Consider the following 18,808-nt stretch of genomic DNA (forward strand, 5'->3'; position numbering starts at 1 on the left):
GGGAGCCCCGCCGCGCTTCCCAAGCGGCGCACTATCCAGTGCGCCACCGGGCCGGCCCAGTCTGCTGTGATTTTAATTAGAATTGTGTTGAGTTTATAGATTAATTGGGGGAGAATTAACATCAGAACAATATTAAGTCATACAATTCATGAACACAGTGTATTTTTTGATTCATTAGGTCAACTTTAATTTTCCTCAGCAATGTTTTTTAGGTTTCAGTGTATAAGTCTTACATGTATTTTGTAAAAATTATTTCTAAGTATCCTATATATCTTGATGATATTATAAAGATATGCTATTCATTTTCATTTCTGTTGCTGGCATATAGAAATACAATTGATATTTGTATATTGACCCTATATCTTACAATCTTGCTAACCTTTCTTATTAGTTCTAGTGGCTTTATAGTAGATGCTTTGGGATTTTCTGTATAGTCAATCATATCATCCATGAATAAAGGCAGTTTTATTTCTTCGTTTCCAAGCTGTATGCCTGTCATTTTTTTTCTTGCTGTATATAGCAGTGGATGGGCCCTACAATACAATGTTGAGTAGAAGTGATAAGAGCAGATATCCTTTTCTTGTTTCTGATCTTAGGGGGAAATCATTTGTTTTTTTAACAAGTATGTTGTTAGCTGTAGGTTTTTCATAGATGTTATTTATAAGGTTGAGAAAATTAAATGTTGTTAGCTATAGGTGTTTTTGTAGATGTTCTTTATCTGGTTGAAAAGTTTTCCTTCAATTTTAATTTTCTGTTTTTATCTGGAATGAATTGTTGTCAAATGAGATGATCATATGGTTTTTCTTTTATAGTCTTTTAATATGGTTAATTACATTGACTACTGAGTCTTGAACTAACTTTGCATTCCCAAGTTAAACTATACTTAATTGTGATGTATTATTCCTTTTATATATATTGCTGGCTTTGTTCTTCTACTATTTTGTTGAGGACTTTTGTTTCTGTGCACATGAGGGATATTGGCTGCAGTATTCTTGTAATATCTTAGTCTGGTTTTTGTATAATGGTAACGTTGTTCACAATATTTCCTTGTCCTCTTAATGTTGGTAAGAACTGTAGTGATGTCTCCTCTTTATTCCTGATATTGGCAATTTGTATCATCTCTATTACATTTCACTCATCTCTTCAAATAATCAATTTTTGCCTTTATTGATTTTTGCTATTGTTTTTATGATTTCTATTTTTTACATATATAGTTCTGCTCTTATCTTTATTATTTTATTTCCACTGTTAGCCTTGGGCTTAATGTACTTTTTAAGTGGAGGCTTAGGTCACTTTCTTTTTTTCAAACATACAGAAGCATTTAAAGATATCAATTTTTGTTTGAGCACTGCTTTAGCTGCATGTCATAAATTATAAGTTGTGATTCAATTTAAAATAATTTCCATTGTGATATCTCCCTTCACCAATTAGTTATTTAGAGGTTTGTCATTTAACTTCTGAATATCAGAGGATTTTCTAGATATAGTTCTCTAATTGGTATCTTGTTTAATTTCATTGTGGTCAGAGACTATAAAATATATGAACATAAAGTGTATGATTTCAACTCTTATGAATTTATTATGACTTGTTTTATGACCCGGGAGTGGTCTGTCTTAGAATATGTTCCATGTACATTTGTTAAGAATGTGTTTTCACTATTGTTGGGTGGGTCATTCTACAAATATCAATTAGGTCAAGTTGGTTGCTAGTGTTATTCAGGTCTTCCATAGTCTTATTGGGATTTTTTGTTTGTTTTGGCTTTCTGTTTTTTGTCTACTTTATCAGTTACACAAGAGGAGAACTGAACTTTCCAGTTCTAATGGCAGATTTGTCCTTTTGGTTCTATCACTTTTTGCTATATGTATTTGGGAGCTTTATTATTAGGTATGTATACATTTAAAATTATTTTGTCTTCTGATGAATTGATCTCTTTATCATTATGTAATGTTCCTCTTCATCCCAGATAGTGTTTCTTTTTCTGAATATTTTCCTGAATTTGTCTGATATTAATATAACCACTCCAACTTTTTTGATTTGTGTGGGTATACATTTTTCTATATTTTTATTTTTAGCTATTATGTTTCCTTATACTTAAAGTTGGTTTCTTATAGGCAGCATATAGTTGGGTCTTGCTTTTTTTTTTTTTAATCTAACCTGACAATATTGAAATTTTTATTGATCTGGTTAAGGCCATTTACGTTTAATATAATTATCAATGTTGCTTGATTAGCTCTACTATCTTCCTATTTATTTTATGTTTCAGCCATCGTTTCCTCTTTTTTTTTATCTTAGCTGCTTTCTTTAGAACTGAATAATTTTTTAGTACTCCATTATATCTATTGGCCTGTTAGTTACACCTCATTTAAAATTTTTATTAGTTTGCTGTAGGTTTTACAATATTCATCTTTAACTTTTAATAGATTACCCTCAAATAGTATTGTACTGCCTCATGTATAATGTAGAAATCTTTCAGTGATATACTTCCATTCTTCTCTTAGCTTTTATGCTATTGTTTTTATACGTTTTACTTTACATATTATAAACCCTATAAAACAATGGAGGGGGACATTTTGTTTTTATTTTATTGCTGTAGAACGGGGGTCAGCAAACTTTTTCTGTAAAGGGCTGGAAAGCAAATATTCTAGGCTTTGCAGACCACACGGTTTCTCTTGCAACTACTCACCTCTGCCATTGTAGCATGAAAGCAGCCATGGACAAGACACATGAATGAGTGTGGCTGTGTTCTAATGTAACTATATGTATTCTTATGCTGTAGCTTGCCAACCCCTGCTTTAGACTGTTAGTTATCCTCTAAAGAGATTAAAAATCATTTTAAAAGTCTGTAATATTTATTCACATCCTGATGTTCTCTATTTCTTCCTGTAGGACCAAATTTCTGTCTAGTATCATATTTTTTCTTTCTGAATAACTTCATTTAATATTTTTTGTACTGCAGGTCTGACAACAATAAATTCTCTCAGTTTTTATGTGTCTGACAAGTGTTTATTTCAATTTGGAAGATATTTTGTCAGGTACATACATTGTAGTTGGTTGTATTAGTCTGTTTTGTGTTGCTATAACAGAAATACCTGAGACTGGGTAATTTTTAACAGCAGATGTTTATTTGGCTTATGATTCTGGGACAGCTGCATCTGGCACGGGCATCAGCCTGCTTCTACTCATGGTGGAAAGCGGCAGGCAGCCAGCAGGTACAAGCAGATCACATGGTGAGAGGAAGCAAGAGAGAGGAAGCAAGAGAGAGGAGGTGCCAGCGTCTTTTAAACAACCAGCTCTCATGGGAACTACTAGAGCAAGATCTCACTCAGAACCCTCATCCCTTAGGGAGAGCATTAATCCATTCATGAGGGATCCACCCCCATGACTCAAACAGCTTCCAGCACTGCCACATTGGAGATCAAATTTCCACATGAGTTCTGGGAGGACAACACATCCAAACTCCATCATTGGTTAACTTTTTTTTCTTCAGCACTTTAATGATGTCACCTAATTACCTTCTGCCTCATATACTTTCTCTGGCTGCCTTTGGTTTTAGCAGTTTGATGTGTCTAGGTGTAGTTTTATTTGTATTTAACATTTTGGGGGGTTCTTAATATCTTGCATCCTTGGTTTTATTAAAATCAATTTTGGAAAATTCTCTGCCATTGTCTCTTCAAATATTCATTCTCCTTTATTACATTTTCTCCCCCTCTACCTTGTGGGACTCAAACTATAGGTATGTTCAATCATTTGATTAGTGCACATCTCTTGGATGCTCTGCTCTTTTATTATTATTATTATTATTATTATTATTATTGTTATTGTTATTATTATTACTTTGAATTTAGTTTGGATAATTTTTATTGACCTATCTTCAAGTTCACTGATTCTTTCCTCCACCATGTCTAGTGTGTTGATACAGCTGTTGCAGTAATTCATCTGTAAAATCATGTTTTTATTTCTAGTACTTTTGTTTCTTTTTTCTGGTTTCTATTTCTCTGCTGAAATTTTCTATCTGTTAATACATGTTTTCTAACTTTTTTTTTCACCAAATCCTTTAACATATTAATTATAGTTGTTTTAAAGTCCTTGTCCGATATATCTAACATCTGGGCCATATCTGAGTCTAGGTCTGTTGATTGCTTTTTCACATAACAGTCTTTCTTTTTTTTTCTTGTGTTTGTGTATTTTGTATTTCTTGATTGAATGCCAAGTATTATGTATAAAATAGACTAGATAAATAGTATTTACATCCAGAAATAGGCACATTTCTTCTTTCCAGTCATTAGTGTGGGGGGTTTGGGAATTGATGCTATGTTAACCATCAATGCACCAGACTTCCAATTGCTGCAGAAGTGGGCTGCTGTTACTGTGTGCTTAATGTGGGGCCTGGATTGCAGCAGGGTTTTTTTTGGCATCTCTCTCCATGCTCAGATTTCATCAAGTTTTCACATCTATACCCAGAGGGAATCTGACCTATGCTCTTTTTGACCTTTCCTAGCAATAGACTGTCGTTGCTTGTTACGGCTCATTGTGGGGTAAGGGAGTGTGTCTCAGTTTTCTCATTCCAACCTTAGTCTTAGGCAGGCCCTGGGCTCTTACGCTTCAGGGGTGGGGTTTCTGCATTATTCTGCTTCTTCCCCATTAGTGGTAGGTATCTGCTTTGTATCAGCATGGATTCCGGCTTTCCTTGAGGGTCAGACACCTTTTGCTTTCACCCTTTCACCAAAGGCTGTGGATCTTTGCTTGGGCCTCTGTTCTCCCCCAGCAACTTGCGGCTTTTGCTTATTTAAGAGAAGGGTTGATGGATCAGGGAATTCTGTGCCTTTGTGCCACCTACAGGGTCCTTCTCAGTTCTCCTGCCCTGCCCCCAGTCTTTCTCATGAGCACCTAGTAGAGACCCTGGGAGAAGGAGGAAGTGAATACAAAGTGTTGATTGCTTTGTTTCTAAACTGTCACTCTTGGGCTTTAAGAATTCATTACAATTTCAGCTATTTTCTTTTTGTCTGTTGTGTTGGTTAATTTTACTGTCTCAACTTGACTGGGCCACAGGATGTCCAGATATCTGATTAAACAGTATTTCTGGATGTGTTTGTGAGGGTGTCTCCAGAAGAGATTAGCATTTGAATTGGTGGACTGAGTAAAGCATAGAGTCTTCCCCCGTGCAAATGGGCCTCACCCAGTCTGTTGAGGGCCTAAATAGAACAAAAGGCAGAGGAAGGTTAGATTTGCCCTCTCTCTGCCTGACTGAGCTGGGGCATTAATATTCTCCCATCCTCAGTGCTCCTGGTTCTCCGGACTTCAGACCCAGATTGGAATCTGTGCCATTGGCTCTCAGCCTCTCAATCCTTCAAATTATACCACTAGCTATCCTGGGTCTCCAGCTCACAGAGAACTGATTGTGGGATTCTCAGCCTGCATAATCCCACAAGCCAATACCTTATAATAAATCTATTGGTTCTGTTTTTCCAAAGAACCATGACTAATATACCTGCTTGTATGGTGACTGCCTTTTACTTGCATATTCTGCCACAAGTGAAACAGTTCATTTTTCCCATCTCTCCTTGGAGGAGCCTGTCACCCTTTTGAATTCCATTCACCTTACAACCTCGACTCTCTTATGGGCCCAAGAAGTTGTGCAGTTTTTTCTCACTGTTAGGGTGGAATTGATGTTCTCTTGAAGCTTTCTATACCCAACAGAAGCTTAAATAATGCTTTTATTTTTCCCCAAAATTTATAGTTGGGAGGGTTTTGAGGTTATTTTGTGTACTATTTTTGCTAGAAATAGAACTCTTCATATCTTAAGAGTAGTTAGATAAACTGACGTATGATACCGTAATGTTGTATTTAATTTTATATCCTTAGAAAATCATCTGTCAAGCTATCGACTAATGGCAAAGCATTTAATAAATTAGCATTAATGTATTCAGGTTCTTTGACATTATTTAACTTTTTAATTTTTTCATTATAGGTAAGAAAATTGAGGCATAGAAAAGAAACTTCTCCCAATTCCGAATTTTTGCTTTAGTAAGGGCAGGACATAGAGGCCAAATATCTTAAATCATTAATATTCTTTTGACTCATAGAATTGGCAATATGATCTAAAGGTGATGACTAGGTGATTTTATTCTATATAATTTAAATATGTCAATTGCCAAATATTCACAAGTGCCTACCTGTGGAGAAATAATGTATGCTATACAAAAGACATGGCCTTTAAGAAGCTTTCACTTATTTCAGATGGGAACTCAAGAAATGAACATATAAAAAGAAAAGTTGCAATACAAGACAATACATAAGTATCAGCGAGTGGTATTGTCAAAAAGTGCTGTTGATGTTTAATGGAGCAATAACGTATTTCTGCAAACATTTTTTTACTCCCTTTGAAAACAGGAGGGAGAACCCAGGATGTCTAGTGGACAGGACAGCAGCATAGAGGAGAAAGGTCTTGAGTTGGGCCTTGAATAATATACAATATTCAAAGGGTCAGGAGAGGAGAGCAGTACAGGATGGGAAAATAGTATCAGCAAAGATGGCAGTGCACAAGGCACACTCAGTCAGGAAAAAGGAGACTGCCCTGGGTGGAGAGGAGGATTTAAATCATCAGGGATTACATCATTTGGACCCTTGAAATCCAGGACTGAGTAAAGCTTAGAGGAAGGACTGGCTCATAAGGAAGCTTTATTTTAAGGAGTTAATCTGGCAGTGATGTGTGGCAAAAACTGAATATGGCGAAATGGGAGGCAGAAAGCCCATTTAGAACAAGTCAGAGGCAGTGATGGAGGATTGAGGCAATATATGTTTGAACGGTCAGTTTAAAGGAAGATTGTTGGTATTCCATGATTTATTAGATAATTGAGGGCCATGGAATTGAACCAAGAAAACGATTAGCATGTCATCAAATTGTTTTTTTTTTTGAAAGGGAATGAATCTGAATTTTTGTATAAGAGTAGCATTTTCTTAGGCATTGGAAGTTGGTACAATGAATCAGCTACCACCGTGCCTATTCTTCTTTAAACAGCCATGACACCCCCTACAGAACAAAATCATGAGCCTCTTGGAGAGGACTGTGCCTTTTCACTTCTTTCCAAAGTTTGGAGAGGGTTATTGAGGTTAGCCTATAATTAGGGGTTCGCAATTATTATTTGAAGTATTAAGTCATGACAGTGGTTGACAGCATGAGCTCTGGTTTTATAGATTTTCCCAGCCCTGCTGCTTATCATCAGCTATTAACCTTAGGCAAGTGAATTAATGTTTCTAAACCCCTCATTTGTAAAGTGGGGATATGACTAATGTCTACTTCATAAAATTATGAAGCCTAAATTAGGTATTCAGGTAAAGTGTTTAGCATGATTCTTAGAAACTAGTAAATAGTCGGTAAACAGTAAATAGAAACAAATATCACACACCTGATTTATATGCAAGAGGGAAGGATAAATTTAAAATTCTCATGGTTTATGGATTCAAATTATACATTTAGGTGACCCTTTATAAGATATTGTTTTGGCAGGAAGAATTGAGCTGGAACAAAGAATTTCCTGATAGCAAAGATTATTATTATTATTATTATTTTCCCTTTTTTGTCTTTTTTTGTGACCGGCAACGGATCGCAACCCTCAGTGTCGCACCCGTACCGGACCGGCAACGGGATCGCAACCCTCGGCGCTGTGCCCGCACCTCGCTCAGCCAGTGAGTGGCCGGTCTGTATATGGGATCCGAACCCTCGGCGGGAGCGCCGCCACACTCCCAAGCGGCGCACTGTAGCAGTGCGCCACCGGGCCGGCCGATAGCAAAGATTATTAACTGGTGAAATATGCTACTGATTGCAAGCAGAAAAGTCTTTAGAGAATGTAGTTATTCACCTTTTGCATATTAAGTGTGCTAAAGTACACTAAGTGTATACCCACACCACACACACGTGCACACACACACACACACACACACGTGGCATTAAAGTCAGTAACCCCCTTTGCTTACATCATCTCATTTGTCCCTCCAGCAATCCTGTGAAGTAGGTAGGATCTGTCTATCTGTTATTTTGGGGAGGAACTTGAAGTGGTGCTGAGGACTAGGTGACTTGCCAAGAGTCACACAGCTGGAGTGGCCGAGCTGGGTCTCTGTACTCTTCTGATTCCAAAATGCTGTTTTCATCACATCTGGAGAAAAGTGCTCCAAGGCACAGATGTTTAGTGGGAGGGATGAAACACATACTGTCATGCCAAAAAATAATTGGGAAGTAAAGCAGAGAACAAGACATTTATTTCTGTTATAATGTGACAGAAAATACGGCTCTTGTGGTTTAGGATTGAGCATTCAGAGGAAAAATGGGGAGGGGTTAACTTGGGTGAGACGACTCTTGCAACACTGCATCTGGTCCTGGACTACTCATTACTAAGCTTACAGAAACCAGCTGGGCGAAGTTCAAAGAAAAGCTCCAGAATGATTCAGGGGCTGATGGGATTGATTATAAGAAAAGATTAAAAGAATTAAATGTGTATAGCTCAGCTAAGCCAAGACTAAAGAGAGACCAGCAAATGTATATAAGTATCTGAAACGTGTAAACATTAAAAAGGGAGATTAATTATTTAACATGATACACGGGGGTAGAATATGCAATAATAGGATGAAAATTTAACCTGTGTATATAGAAAAATTTCCTGATAATGAATCTATTAAGGCTCTCTGTGACATCCCTAGAGAAGCAATAGAAATTTTAAGCCTTGTAATTTTTAAAACTTTCTTGGGAACTAGGTATTAAAAGATGTTAGAGAATTATTATTATTTTGGTCAGGAGTGATAATGTTATTGTGGTTATATAGAAAAAAACATCATCTTTTAGAGTTACAAACTGAAATACAGGTGTGGGACAACAGGAAGGAAGAGATTTGCTTTAAAATACTACAGCAATCAAAGGAGGGAGGGCAGGAGAAAAGAAAGGGAGGGAACGAAAGGGAAGAGAAAAAGAAAGGAAGAGGGAAAGAAGGAAGGAAGGTGACAGAAAGGAGATGGCATGAAAGGACAGGACAGACGAAGCAAGAGAGGCAAAATGTTGACCATGTTGAATCTGAAGGAAGGTAACGTGTGAGATTATTTTACTCTTCTTTCTACTTTTATGTATGTTTGAAAACTTTCATAATAAAAATTTTAGATTATATCTTCCTGAACAAAACTTAGTAGTGTGTTAGTCTCTGGCCCCGTGACTTGAAAAGCCTCACTGCCACATGGACAGACGACATGTGGATGGCCAGGGCCGGGGCTGATTCACCATCTTGCTCTCGTGATGTCAGCTGGGCTGGACTGAAGGCCCCTTTCTAAGGCTGTGGGTAGAAATCCAAGACAATTCTTACAATTGTAGGCTTCTCATGGTAGCTCCAGGAGGAGGTACTTCTAGGGTGAGAAGGCAGAGGGTGGGATTGTCGAATCCGTGGATGCGGAATCCGTGGCTTGTCAAGTAACTGCGACTAAGGTCCCGTGCCTTCTCTCCTCTGCTCTAGTCCTCTTTTCTCTCTTTTCCTCTCTCAGATCCCTTGCTCCGGGGAAGCACCGTTATTACCAACTGACCTCTTCCCTTGTCCCTCATTCATGGAAAATACTGGCCATTGAGTAGTAGTCTAGGTGTCTTTGGAATGGCAAAACCCTATTGTCTTGAGTGGAGAAACACTGTCCCCTTATTTAATAAGTTTGGGCAGCAAGAAGATGGATAATTCATAAAGTAAAGTGAAAATTTTCAAAACCCAGCAAACATCTATGAAGCTGAAGACATTTTTGTTTTTTAAAGGAAGAATTTTAAAAACTCTCTCTCTCCTTTAGCCTCTCTTGGAAGGCCTTACTTCGCCTTCTTTCCTTGACTATTTAGGGCAGGAAATTTAGGGAACTTTAGGAATATATACCCTAAGGCTGTTTTTTTATTTGTTAGAGAAATCAAAATATTTTATCTGAATTTTGCTGATGGCAATGAGGCTTGAACACAAGCTTGATATTTGAGGAGCTGTTATGTCTGAATTTCTCCACAGTGCACAGCTAGGCCAGCAAATGGCAGGTGGAGTGAGGTGGACTCTAGCTCAGTGTAAGAGCGAACTGTAACCACTGGAGCAGACTGAAGCGAAGCAGAGGCTGAGTGGTGGAAAAGCTTGACTGAATCTATCTCTTAAGTGAGCATTTTCTCTCCAGCCCCAGTCACTGTCTTGGTTCAGGCTCAAACCGTCTCTTCCCCGGGCTCTTGCAGGAATTGTAATGAAGCTTCCTGGCCTCTAGGCTCTTGCCTCCACCACCAACCTCTACCTGGCCACCTGAGTGGTTGCTCTAAAACACAACCGAGGTGGCAGTCCTCTTCTTAAACTCCAAGCACCTACAGAATAAGGCATGACAAGGACCAGGTCTACTTCCTGACCATGTCTCTGGTGCATCCCACTTAGTCACGCACAGACCCTCTTGCATGAAGACCACACGGAATGCATGCAACCTCAGTGCCTCCTGTGCCCCAGGTGCCACTCTCTGTGCCCTGGTACGTACTTAACCTCTGCTCAGAAGGTGGCCTTGTCCACCCAGCGATTTTTCAAGACTCAGAGTTCATAGTAACGAAGTCTTTCTGGATGGCCCAATCAGAATGAATCCATCTTCATCTCAGTTGCCACAGCACCTCAAACATCTGCTCGTTACTGTAGTTGGCACCCGATTTCAGTCATATATTAACTTTAGAGCAAATATTATGTCTTCATCTTTGTTTCTCCAGTGCCTGGCACATTCTAGGCACACAACATCATCAAGTAAACCTTGGGAGTCATGATATTACAAATATGGGGAGAAAGTGGACACTCAACAAGCTGAAGGGAGTGAATGAAAAAGTACGTATTTATTGATGTTTACTCTAGCTGTGGCCTGCTTTCCTGTCTGTGGTTCAAGGAGAGCATAGTCCACAGAACCAGAGCTCTAGCAGAGATCTCTAAGTTATGCTTTAGTCCACCCCTGGTCCTTGAATGGGGAAACATTTCTTCCCATTTCTGGGTTTTAGAGACAGGAAGACGAGTAATGCTGTGAAACATGCTAGAAATATTTATTCCACTACCCTAAGCTGCCTCTCAACTTTAAGAATCTATGAAAGAAACAAAATGATATATAACTTATTCTAATTTGTGGTGGCTTTGTTTATTTGTTTTCTTTTAAAGGAGGAGGTGGATCTGGATTGTTTGTTTAGTTTCTTCTTCAATAAGAAGCATCTTAATATAACGAGTCTGGACATCTGTCCCATTTTCAAAAATTACAAGTTTCGATCATTGCTAAATTGTACAGATCCCAGTCTGTCTGCTCTGCATACATTTGCATTTATAAAAGCAGAAGCAGACTAAAATCTTTCTAATGCAATCCCCTAAATGCATGAAGTATTAGATTGCTTTCCCCCATTAGTTCATGCATTGCTAAGGGCTTAAAAGGATCATTGATTTGAATTATTTAATGTGTACAGCAGGCTGAGTTTCCTTTTTTTTTTTTTTTTTTAAAAAACTTTTGGGGACATTTTTTTTGTTTTTTTTTTTTTTTAAAAACCTTTTGGGGAATTTTTTTTGGTTTTTTTTTTCAAAATCCTTTTTTTTTTTAAAAACCTTTTGGGGAATTTTTTTTGGTTTTTTTTTTCAAAATCCTTTTTTTTTTTAAAAAACTTTTGGGGACATTTTTTTTGTTTTTTTTTTTTTTTTTTAAAGAACCTTTGGGGACATTGCTTTAGTGTTTTTATGCTAAATCTCATTTTTCTTTGAAAACGAGAAGTTAAAGCTGTATTCACATAAGCTCTCAAAGTGCCAGATTTTCATTGTGTTTTTAAACCATCTAGGAAATGTTTGATTCTAATGAAACATTACTGCTGGAAATTGGACTTAAAATTGCTGGACTGAAAATATAGTTATAACTATACATTATTTTAATGTTGTATTATTTTTTTCTTTTTGGGGTTTGATACAGGTGAAATGAAGAGGCAGGGAGAGATTCCATCTATAATAAAAAGCCGGCCTCAATTATTGTTGCTGTTTTTGAAATTTAAGCTGGTTTTCAGATAAATTCAGTAAACAATCCTGGACTTTAAATGTTGAATATTTTTACTGTGTGATTTAAGTTTTAATTCTTATCATTTTTGGATGGTTTATTCTTTCCCCATGGAAAAGCAGTTGTGTCCTGTCAACACAATTCATGATGGTAACATCTGGGTGAATAGTGCATGTTCGGAAAGATGCCAGAAATGAAGGCTTGTTTGTGATGTCTAGTGTGGCTTCCTATAACAAATCAAAGGTTTTTATTTAATCTATTACACAGGGCACTGCACAAATAAAAAAATGTATGTCCCATTCACATAAGGCAGTCTTATGTAAAAAGTTTTGGTGGGGGGATTAATAGGATGACCATGTAATTTATGATCTAAACCAAGGCACTTAGAAGTGCCAAAGTAATTAAGTACTAAAATAATTGAACTACAGCAGGTACAAACTGGGACCACCCAGGGCATACCAGATGCTATTGTCCCCCTAACTAGCCTGTCACTAATATTAAAGGTCTTATTTGTCCTGATATGTAGCAAATTCTTCTGTGAATTCTGGAAATTCTGGTAAGTCACTGATGCAGCTCTGTGCCAAGGAGCAATATGGTAAGAATTCTAATATTTCAGGCAGTACCACACTTTCCTAGATTTGTAGCAGGTAAAAGTCATGTTAGGGCAGAAGACAAAGCAATTGGAATTTGACAAAGGGCATAAACGCTGTCTAACAATAAGCATGACGTAGCTGATGGTTAATTATTGGCTAAACATCTTTCTTAATAAATCGAATAAATTTAGCATTTGTAGGAGGGCACAGAAATTGACAGCCTACAGGGGAAAGCTGAGATTTGGGTTGCCTGTGGCTTTGATTCCTGAATCAGAAGTTTTAGCAAAGGATGTCAGCAAATGAAATAAGTTCTCCATGTTATATGCCATGAGATGCAGCTACCGTCCTCATTTCATTTACAGTAATTCCTTCTGAATTAGTATACCTTAAAAATAGCTGCAGCTTCTCAAATCTGTGAGAACAGTATATGCTGCTTGCTACGCTTTCCTTTTTCCTGAAGGTCTCTTTGAGGTCTTTCAAGAACTCAATTCAATTCATCAACTGTTATGAAGCCTAATGTACATAAGATGCTGTGCAAGGTGCCTGTGAGACACAAAAGGAGAGCGAGCCCTGCCCTCCAGCCACTTCTCTGCAATGCAGGAGAAGAAAGCAAATGCATAATAATATAGCACGATGTAGGCATGTGCCGTTACAGGGGTACACACATTAAAACTGGGTCGTAGGCATAAGGATACTTATAATATTGGTGTATAATTTTCTGCATGTCTGAAATCTCTTGTGGTTTTTAAAAATTAAAAAAGAGGTATATATATGTAAAGGGATATATATATATATATATATATATGGGAGATGTGTGTGTGTGTGTGTGTGTGTAAAATTGTAAGGATTTAGAGGACTGAGAAGTTACATCTGGTTATGGGGCTCTGTGATGGCTTTTCTGCAACATTCCATTCACTTTACTATACCTTGGCTTCCCTAAACACTCTCTCATGAAGAGTCTTCTTTCTCCCACACCTATTCAATGGTAAGCAGCAAAACTCACATTTTGGGGGGTCCTCACAACCTTCCCTGTTGCCTACCCTTAACAGACTTTGATGTGAAGTTTACTTTCTTTTCTTCTTGACCTTGTCTATGTCACGGACATGGGGCACTGGCACCCGGCTCCCAGCCTGCCTTTCTCCTCACCCCTTCCCTTGCCAAGGACTCTGGTATATGACCACTGCTCTTCTTTCCCACGGCCACAACTCCAATCCAAGCTGCAAGATCTCTCGACTGGACTGCTGTGGTGGGATCCTCTCTCTCCCCGCATGAGTGTGTTCTCTGCATAACCGGCAGAGGTAAGTGAGACTGGGGAGAAGCAGGTTTAGAAGTCCAGAGGAAATCAAGACTCTGTTGTGCACATGCTAACATGTGCGAGGTGTCCAAGACATGGCCATTAGGTGAGTCTGAGGGTAACGGAGAGAGCAAGGCTGATAGTCTGAGATTCATTCATGTGTGACTGGTGTTTAAACCCGGGGGACAGGATAAGATCATCATTCTAGGTGAGTATAGATTGAGACGCTAAATGACTTCTGAGTCCTTAGTCATCCAAAATCAGGCGTATGGGGTAGGAGGAAAACACAAAGAGAGCAGAATCCTGAGAATCAAGGCATAAAGAGTTTCAGGAAGGGTCTGGCCAGTGCTGTTAAGGGAAGTAGAACAATCAGGACAGAACTGTAGTCACTGGACCTGGTGAATCCGCATTTGTTGATAATGTTGAAAAGAGCTATTTTAGAAGCCCCTTGATATTATTTGCAAGGTTTGTTTGGTGTGTGCATTATTCCAGGAAAAAGGACCAGAAACATAACAAATACTTACCCAGCAGCTACTACATGCCTGGCACCATGTTACCCCATTTAATTCACACAGCAATGCTATAAAGTGAGTACCCTTACCCCCAGGGATATTGAGGCACAGCTAGATTAAGTAGTTTCCCTAAGGCTACACCAGCTGACTCATGCAGATCTAGGATTTGAACCTAGGCAGTCTGCCCCCAAGCCCCTGCCCTTCATCACTAGGTTGGTGCTCACAGAAGACTGTGACCAAAAATAAATAAATAAATAAATAAGGAGCATCTGGGGTAGGGAGATAGGAGCTTTTTACACAGAAGTGAAAAGGGAGGCTGTAGCAGTGGATGAGCTCAGCGGGAGAGGGAAAGTCCACGTATGGGAGAGAGACAGACCTACCCACAGCAGAGCCAGCGAGCTGACAACTGGCTGGGAACTAACCCCCTGAAAATACCAGGTTTCTCAGGCTTTGTGAAAAACTCACATCCCCTTTGATGGACACAAATGCCTCACACCCTCATTTAATGTGGTTGATAATCAAGGTCATATTAAACATTGTAACTGAAATCAAAGCAATGGGATAAAGTTCTGCTCTGCTTTCAAACCTGTCGTTCAGTCCCAGATTCTAATATGTGTCTACCTGTAGACTCACACCACACCACACACACACACACACACACACATGGAAATCTCTGACTGGGCAGGCAGGAAGAGAAAGATAAACACAATGAGCCATTAAAGAGTGGGTCAGTCAGAGACAGAGAGAGAACAGGGACAGGACATTATCCGTGAAGCCCAGGAGGTGAGATGTCTCATCCAAGCACAGAGCGGCCATCACTGTTGGATCTGGCAGGACAGGGTTCCTTTGCGGGCTTCTAATACTGTGTTTACCTTGGTAATAGTAGAGTTCTCGTGCATATGCAGTAGAGTCAGGAAGTGACATTGTCATTACAAGCAGAGCACTTGGTTGGGGAACCTATAATCAGTCCTGTCCTAGATAACAGAACAACAATCCTAAACTCCCAAATCCATTTTCTTGCTTTCCCAAGAGAACTGATAATTAGGATTGCAGGTAACCTTGAGAAAGGAAGGAAAAAGTCTTCAGTGAAGCTGGGTCATTTTCAGCTGTCGGTGACAACACACTCGCTGCTGCCCTGTTCTCCACCGAAACTCTCAGGCTTGGCCGGTAATTGTTTCCCAACGTCTCTCTGTTACCTTAGGAATCCACACATTTTTTGATTGCTTCTTTTCTGCTGTGCCAGCACTGAGGAGCTAAGGGAAAGAGTTCACACCATCCAGGCACCACAATGACTCGCCGTGTGGCTGGACATGCAGATGGGGAGGGCGCAGGGCTCCTGTGCCAGAGACACCGGCATGTGCTTTTGAAGAGACATGATAACAGCCACGCACAGTTTATCTTGCCTTAAACTAATGGACAAAAAGAGGCAGCTGACTCTCTGCTTACAAGGGATAGCAACAATTTAATAAATCACTTTTTTTTCCTGGGTCAGGCTCCTACTTTGCCCTAATTTCATAGATGAAATCACATGTGTAGAACTGACTTTGCAATTAGCTCCAAAGTCCAGAAAGGCAGCACAGGGGAGCACCGTGCCTTTTTATATCCTTATTCCCTGACTTGTTAAATCACCCAGAAAGCTGGAGGGAAAAGCTCCCCTGCCAGCAAGTACAAGAAAGGTGCCATCTGAAGGATGTTCCAACATCGTAAAGTTGAAAGCATGGGGAAGGTCTAGAAGTAATAATAATATGTATTATGAGCTTTTTATTTTTAACCTCAGATGCAGGAAGTTGAGTTAATTATACTTCTCAGTTCATGGAACATTTTCATTCTCTCCCTCATTCCCTGCTCTTGTGTCATGTATTTATTCCTCATTCTTGCTCACTCACTGACCACCCCACCCCCCACCAGCCACCAGTCCATAGGCAATTGTTTCATGTACATTTATTTATTTGTGTATGTTCTTACAAATTGCATAAGCCTGTATTATCAACGTGTCCAGTGATACTATGTTATATATCTTTCTTTTTTCACCCAAGTAGGTTTTTAAGATCTATCTTCATTGCTATGTGTATATCTGGTCTAGTGATTCTAATTGCTGCAAAATTTTCCATGACTCTCATCTTTTCATGAGATGTTTACTGTATGCCAGGGTCAGTACCAAGTGATTTAGGTGCATTATCTCATTTGACCTTCACAATAACCCAGCGGTGGCACACTGCTATTTTGACAGTAAGCTTAGAACTGAGTGAAACAAGTCAGAATTATAATAGGGGATTCAACAGTTAGATACTGATAGGCCAATGGCCAGGTAGTATTCACTCAGCGTACTCAGGGGCTGCTGCTCTGGCAAGCTGCTCACTGCTTTGTTTCTTGCTTTGGTCTTTAAATACTGCTGATTTCAGCTCAAATGCCTTTCTTTCCTCTGGCAGTCATGTTCCTTTGGGTCAAACATCAAATGATTCTTTGGAATCTCCTACTGCCCAAAGACAAAGGAGCTACAACAAGGCATTGAGCATTCGTGTCCATTCTCTTGGAAGAACAATTTTATGGAAGCCAAGGGTGGCTCTGGTGCCTCTTGAAATTGTGTGCTCAGCCAAGATCCAAGCTTCATGCTTCCAATAAGAAATTAGAGCACCTCTGAGCTTTAGCAAAATCCGCATCTTCAATGGCCCAACCATTTGGATAAGGGAACAGTTACCAGTGATCTCAGTTCCCACCTTTTCTCAGGTAGGAGGATATTTGCTGGGATTTGTCCTTGACCATTGCCTAACCAAACTGTACAAGAGGCTGGAAGCTCTGACTGTGTTGAGTTAATAAGCTGTGCAGAGTTTGAACCCTTATATGGATATAGCTAAAAAGTTGACCTTGCGTTTCTATTCCTACATGAATCTGGTAAAATAAATCTGCTCTTTTTCTTTATATATATATATATATATATATATATATATATGCCAACAGTTGCATTTACAACACTAAATACAGTAACTCCCAAATCATTCTCCATGAAAATGCTTCAAAACCCAATAGAAGGAGATTTTTAGCCAAAGGAGAGCTCACTTTAGTGTTGAAATTCTCCAGAGAAGTGTTTCATCATGTTTCTCAGATCTTATGATTCATTCTGGAAGTAGAGCATTTCAGTAAGATTTTCAACAGTCAGGTATCTTTGGAAAATTCTCTTGTTCCTTTCTTATTCCTACAAAAAATATGTTCGGTATAGCTGATACTATGTTTCTTTCAATTATTCATTTCTCTAAGTCAGGATTTTAAACCTATGTCTAATTTTTATTGACTAGTCTTCACTTCTTTTCATCAAATTTCTGCTCTCTTATTACCTTGTAGGTCTAATAAAGGGCTTCTAAAAGATTCTTTTTCCAATATGTCTTACCTTTTGGCTGAGTGCCTGTAACAAATTAACTGTTTGGATTCTTCATTACGTTTCATACTGACCCCTCTCTTCCTGAAAGCAATGTCCAAGCATAATGCAATAAGATAATGTGTACCGAACATGGACATGGGGACCTATCAAAAATTAGAACGAAGGAGTCCCCTCTGGGCCTTAGCAATGGGCTCTGGACTTAGGTTCCAAAGGGTCACGAGGTGAAACAGACATTGTCCATACCTATGAAGCACAGAGGAGGGACAGAAGAGTTGTGCCTAATGAAACTTTGTACACACTGGGGTGAAGGAGTCAGGAGTCAGCAGCTGTAGGAGCTCATGGCTGCCCTACCCAGAGCAGGGGCCAGGGAGGGCTTCCTGGAGGAAGCAGCCTTTGAGCCGTCAGCTGATGCAGAAACTCTAGGTCAATTCTTCTGGCTCTCCAGGGATACTTTTTTCTGCATCCATTCATTGGTGTTGGAATTTGACAACGATCAGAGGCCGACAAGTCTGCTGGGTCCTCTTCTCTGCAGAATACTCATATCAACATGGAACCTGGCCCTATGAAAGGGCTTTTACTGTCTCCTATTCAGAAACTGGTACACTGGAAGGACCCATGGGCCACTCAGTTCATCCTTACAACTTTCAGAAGAAGGGTTTCTGACTCAAGGATATTTCTGTTTTTGCCAGGTCTCCTTTTCCCTTTTCTTTCTTAGAATCAGAGTTTGGAGCACACAAAAGTGCTAGAAATTCATCCTTCCTTGCAAGGGAGACACAAGTGCCTTTGACAGCAGAAAGGAGAAAGCAGATGGAAGGTCCATCTTCTTCCAGTGGGGGATGGACTCTCTGTCTGGCAGCTACTCCAACCAGGAATGCACAAACATTTCTACCTTCCTTCCTTCCTCCCTCCCTCCCTCCCTCCCTCCCTCCCATCCTTCCTTCCTTCCTTCCTGGCTCTATATCTTTGGAGCCTATTCCAATTATGCTGTGATGTCTGCCTCTTT

Source organism: Galeopterus variegatus, unplaced genomic scaffold (assembly GCF_000696425.1).
Source record: "Galeopterus variegatus unplaced genomic scaffold, G_variegatus-3.0.2 Scaffold5234, whole genome shotgun sequence".
Lineage (NCBI taxonomy): Eukaryota > Metazoa > Chordata > Mammalia > Dermoptera > Cynocephalidae > Galeopterus > Galeopterus variegatus.